Source organism: Camelus bactrianus, chromosome 4, assembly GCF_048773025.1.
Source record: "Camelus bactrianus isolate YW-2024 breed Bactrian camel chromosome 4, ASM4877302v1, whole genome shotgun sequence".
Taxonomy (NCBI): Eukaryota; Metazoa; Chordata; class Mammalia; order Artiodactyla; family Camelidae; genus Camelus; species Camelus bactrianus.
Genome location: NC_133542.1, coordinates 15,561,376 through 15,567,618, shown reverse-complemented (window position 1 = coordinate 15,567,618; position 6,243 = coordinate 15,561,376).

The window sequence follows — 6,243 nt, the reverse complement described above, 5'->3', positions numbered from 1 at the left end:
GGTCCACAGATCAAACAGTGTACCCTAGACCAGTGTAAGCCAATTAGTGTATTTCATTCCCTCAGAAATTATGTCAATGTGTAAACCAATCAAGTTTCATGAGATACTGGCAAATACTAGTGGAAGGTTTTGGGGAAATGACATTTTCCTTCCTGCTTCTTCCTCAGGAATTACCAAAAGAAACTTTGATTTTCTCCAAGACTTAGTGATGTAAAAACATGAACATTGAGCTGCAACTGACAGAGCTGAGTTGGAGCTGGCCCTTAACTGACTCATGGGAACTGATCGTATAACCCACCCTGCATTCAGTGACATCACATTGATAGCTTAAAATGGTCATGGCTGTGTTGGGAGTATTTACACCACAGAAATCACAAATGCACAAATGAAGGCTTTTTCTTTTCTTTTCCTTCAATCAGAAGGATAAATAGATTCAGGAGGAATGAAAACTAAAAGGGAAAGTATTTTTAGTTTTGTTTAGATAATGGAGAATATGAAACAGAGGGCAAACCACTGGGATGGTTGAACTAATTTTTACCCATATCCAAGTTGAGTTATGAAACAACAAAGTTATACACACACACACACACACACACACACACACACACACACACACAATGGAATACTACTCAGCCATAAAAAGAATAAAATAATGCCATTTGCAGCAACATGGATGGAAGTGGAGATCATTATACTAAGTGAAGTAAGCCAGAAAGAGAAAGAAAAATACCATCTGGTATCACTTATATATGGAATGTAAAAAAAAAAAAAAAAAAGACACAAGTGAACTTATTTATAAAACAGAGACAGATTCACAGACATAGAAAGCAAACTTATGGTTCCCAGGGGGAAAGGGAGCAATATGGATAAACTTGGAGTTTGGGATTTAGAGATACTAACTACTATATATAAAATAGATAAACAAGAAGATCCTACTGTATGACACAGGGAACTATATTCAATACCTTATAATGACCTATAATAAAAAAGAATATGAAAAGGAATACACACACACACACACACACATATATATGTATAAATGAATCAATATGCTCTGCACCAGAAATTAATGCAACATAGTAAATTGACTATACTGCAATAAGAAAGAAAACGTTTTATGACAGTGCTTAACATGAGTCTGAAATTTTGTTCTTTGATGTAAATTAGTACTTGGAAAATATGGATTGGGCAGAGGAAAAACTCAAACACATGGCAAAACTTAGGTAATCTTTAGTGTCTGGAATAAATAAGGAGTTTTTCTTTCAGGGTGAAATAATCAAATACTTCTGTCTCACAGCATCAGACAGATGACTCAGAGGAATTTGGAAAAACACAATTCATCCATCAAAATAGCCTTTAAAGTACTAGTTGTATGACCTTGGGCAAGTGAGTTAATCCTTAGTGGCCTAAGGTTTTACATCTGGACATGGGGATAAGAAAATATACCTCATAAGGTCATTGTGAGTATTAAATGGGATAATAATGAACTAACAATAGTACCTGATGCTTAGTAAATGTAAACATTAACTTAATGTTGTTGTGAATGTTACTGTTATTACAAATAATACAAAGTATTTTTCCTGGCTTTCTCATTTAGTAGCTGTTAAGATCTTACCAAAGCAATTGGGCCTAAGTCTTAGTGTTTTATTTTTGTTTTTGTTTTTGTTTTTGTTTGTACTAGTTGTTCTGATATACTATCATGCTGATCTTTCAGTATTGAGTTTTCAGTATTAAACTGAGCAATGCATATAAAAGTTCTTCATAAAATATACATTGAGGAGTGATATCTTTATAGTGTCCTCACTACAAAATTCTATAGATCTTCTCAGTCCACATCTTTTTGGCTTTTGTAGCATTTGGCAGAGAAAGTCAGCCTTTTGCTTAAATACCAGAATTACCCTTCTCTGTTTTTCTGCTAATCTCCTCCTTTCCTGTCTGTCCAGCTCCTTTTATTTTCTTCTGCAGTATATACTTTCATTCCTGATCCCTTAATTGCATGTTCTGTGGGGTTACCCTTGACCCCCTACATTCTAACTCTGCTTAATCTATACTACTATCATGACTTTAACTTATAAATCCTTATCTATGGCGTAGTCCTAGACCCATATATCCTCATCTTGAAGTGAAATTTCCCAAATGGGGTTTGTCAAAGACTAAAGTTTTAGTGATTGTCAAAGTATATTGAATAAGCTTTGTAAAGCTATATACCATCCCATATTCTACTAGATATTGATATGGAAGTAACTAAGGTGTAGGATCAGACACCATTAAAATGAGATAGTTATCATAATTCATGTCTACAGGCTTTTGGGAGAAATACATAGCCTGAGAGGGAAAACTAAGCAAATCCAGCCTAACTCAGTTGTGGCAGAGATCATCCTGGCATTTTATTTATAGCATCTTCCTCTTCCTTATCTACTTCCTTCTTCATAAAATATTTATTTAGCATTAATTGTGTGTAGAATACTAAGTTTTCTAAAGGAACAAAGAGGTGCAGTATGTCCTGGGTAATTTGATAGGGATTGCATTAAATCTGTAGATTGCCTTGGGCAGTATGACCATTTTAACAATATTGATTCTTCCAATCCAGGAGCATGGGATATCTTTCCATTTTTTTAAGTCTTCTTTAATTTCCTTTATCAGTGTTTTATAGTTTTCTGTGTATAAGTCTTTCACCTCCTTGGTTAGATTTATTCCTAGATATTTTATTACTTTGGGTGCTATTTTAATAAAATGTATATGCAACCACAAAAGACCTAGAATTGCCAAGGCATTACTGAAGAGAAAGAAAGATGCTGGAGGAATAAGTCTCCCAGACTTCAGACAATACTACAGAGCTACAGTCATCAAGACAGCATGGTATTGGTACAAAAACAGACATATGGACCAATGGAACAGAATAGAGAGCCCAGAAATGAACCCACAAACCTTTAGTCAACTAATCTTCAACAAAGGAGGCAAGAATATACAATGGAATAAAGACAGTCTCTTCAGCAAATGGTGTTGGGAAAACTGACAGCAGCATGTAAATCAGTGAAGCTAGAACACTCCCTTACACCATACACAAAAATAAACTCAAAATAGATCAACGACTTAAACATAAGACAAGGTACAATAAACCTCCTAGAAGAAAACATAGGCAAAACATTATCTGACATACATCTCAAAAATGCTCTCCCAGGGCAGTCTACCCAAAAAATAGAAATCAAAGCAAGAATAAACAAATGGGACCTAATGAAACTTATAAGCTTCTGCACAGCAAAGGAAACCATAAATAAGACAAAACGACAACCTACGGAATGGGAGAAAATTTTTGCAAATGAAACCAATGAAGGCTTGATCTCCAGAATATATAAACAGCTCGTACGAATTAATAAGAAAAAACAAACAAACCAATCCAAAAATGGGCAGATCTAAACAAGCAATTCTCCAAACAAGAAATACAAATGATCAATAGGCACATAAAAAAATGCTCAATATTACTAATTATCAGAGAAATGCGAATCCAAACTACAATAAGGTATCACCTCACATCAGTCAGAATGGTCATCATTCAAAAGTCCACAAATGACAAATGCTGGAGAGGCTGTGGAGAAAAGGGAACTCTCCTACACTGCTGGTGGGAATGCAGTTTGGTGCAGCCACTATGGAAAACAGTATGGAGAATCCTCAAAAGACTAGGAATAGACTTACCATATGACCCAGGAATCCCGCTCCTTGGTGTATATCCAGAAGGAACACTACTTCAAAATGACACCTGCACCCCAGTGTTCATAGCAGCACTATTGACAATAGCCAAGACATGGAAACAGCCTAAATGTCCATCACAGATGACTGGATGAAGAAGATGTGGTATATTTATACAATGCAATACTATTCAGCCATAAAAACCGACAACGTAACGCCATTTGCAGCAACATGGATGTTCCTGGAGAATGTCATTCTAAGTAAAGTAAGCCAGAAAGAAAGAAAAATACCATATGAGATTGCTCATATGTGGAATCTGAAAAAAAAAAAAAAAAAGAACATAAATACAAAACAGAAACAGACTTATAGACATAGAATACAGACTTGTGGTTGCTAGGGGGATGGGGGAGGGAAGGGACAGACTGGGATTTCAAAATGTACAATAGATAAACAAGATTATACTGTATAGCACAGGGAAATATATACAGGATCTTGTGGTGGCTCACAGCAAAAGAGAATGTGACAATGAATGTATACATGTTCATGTATAACTGAAAAATTGTGCTGTACACTGGAATTTGACACAACATTGTAAAATGACTATAACTCAATAAAAAAAATGTTAAAAAAAGTAGGTTCTCCCTGACTCTTATCTATGCAGAATATAATACAAGAAAACATTTCACAGTAGATCTCTATTTGTCTTCTCATGAATAAACAATTTCATTTGAAAAAAAAAAAAGGAACAAAGAGTTGCACTTGGGAGTGAGCAGAATTATTGTTAGTTTCAAGTTGTTTACATATTTTATGGCCTGTTCTTAACTCCTTGCACTCACTTTAACTTTTGGGTTATCATAAATATGTGTTACATTGAGAAATAAGTTTTTTTTTTGTAAATATTCAGTCTGATGAATAATCTTGCTTCTGATTTTAAGTCAGATTGAAAGAAGAAAAAAATTAACTCCATCAAGTGAAAACTGGTACACAGTTCTGAATTGAAAAAATGATTTTCTTCTACTTTGGAAAATAACTCTTCTTAGGAAGGTAATTACTTACCCCTTGGAAACTGTTAATTTAATGCAAGACCATAACAAGAAATACATAAAAGTTAGATTGACATATGAATAACTGAACTGTCTAGTACACTAGATACATATCATATATATGTAAAGTATTGACATGTAGTTTTCAAATATACCCTCACTTCAGGCTGTAAAACTCCTCAGACAGGAAGGACAGTAAAATTGCCTCATGGAAGCCAACTGATTAATTTGAATTTTGAATTCCAGATGAGGGAGGATATCCAGGATTGCTGGAACAAATACAAAATATTACACTCCTGTACTTTTTTGGTGAGGATGTTGTACATAAGATATTAGTAATTTTGTTAGCAATTGGCAATATATTGCAAAGAGAGAGAAAAATAAGATTATTTAAAGAAAAGGAACCATTGGCTCAAAACTCTTTGGAATTGTCAGATAGAAAATAAATGTCTATTGCTTCAGGTATAAGTGGGAAACTACCAGTATGGGAAAAACTGAGGGGCTGATATACAAACCAAGGTCACAGCTAATCATTAGTTGATTTAAGATTAATAAATCTATGTATAATTTCTTGCTTGCTGTAAGATTCGGTTATAACATTAGGTTTTATATCTCCTTTAATCTTTAGAATTCTGTGAAGAAAGTGTTTATACTTTCCATTTTTGCAGATAAAATGTTAGGCTTATGAATGTTAAGATGCTTTCTTATGGCTGTATAGTTGGCCCATGGTAGAGGCAAGATTCAAATCCAGGTCTGTCTGATTCCTGGGCCCATGTTCTTTCCACTGTTCTATACTGTCATTGTATCACCTCTCTTTGCAAGGTGAAGCAACATTATTATACTATCCATATAATGGGATGTGATTTGACACTAACCAGTGATTTATAGATTTCTGTAATTTATAGAAATTAATTTTGTGCTAATCCATTTAAAGTAAATCACTCTTCTGTCTGGTCCCAGTCATGTGTTTGTGGGACAGATGGTATGATCTGAGGTCATGGAATATTGCCACTGACTGATTCATGTGAGGATTATTAAAGTGTTATGACCTAAAGAATCAGCCCATCCTTAACAAATTTTATGAGCATGAAAAAATATAATTTGTATACACGTTTTTCTTAAATATATTTATGGAAATATGTAGTGTTTTTATCTTTCTAATTAATACAGTGCTGAAATTTTGAATTATGAGGATCATTTTAAGGACAGGTTGTTATGAATAGGATGTTATTATACTAATAGGCTTCATAGCTTAAACAGCATAAGTTATTGGTAAAATAGTTAATTTACTCAACTAGTATGTTCATTTACTCTCTTATAATACAGCAAATATTAAGCTAGGTGCTGGAATATATCAGTGAAATAGACAAAGCCTCCATCACAGTCTAATTATACAAAGAAATGAATGATTAAAACTGATGAAAAAGCCCTAAAAGACAAGACCCTGGTTTTAGGAGAGCACAGGAACCTGGCTTATAATTGGGTGCTGAAGGGAGTTTTCTCATGATAGAAA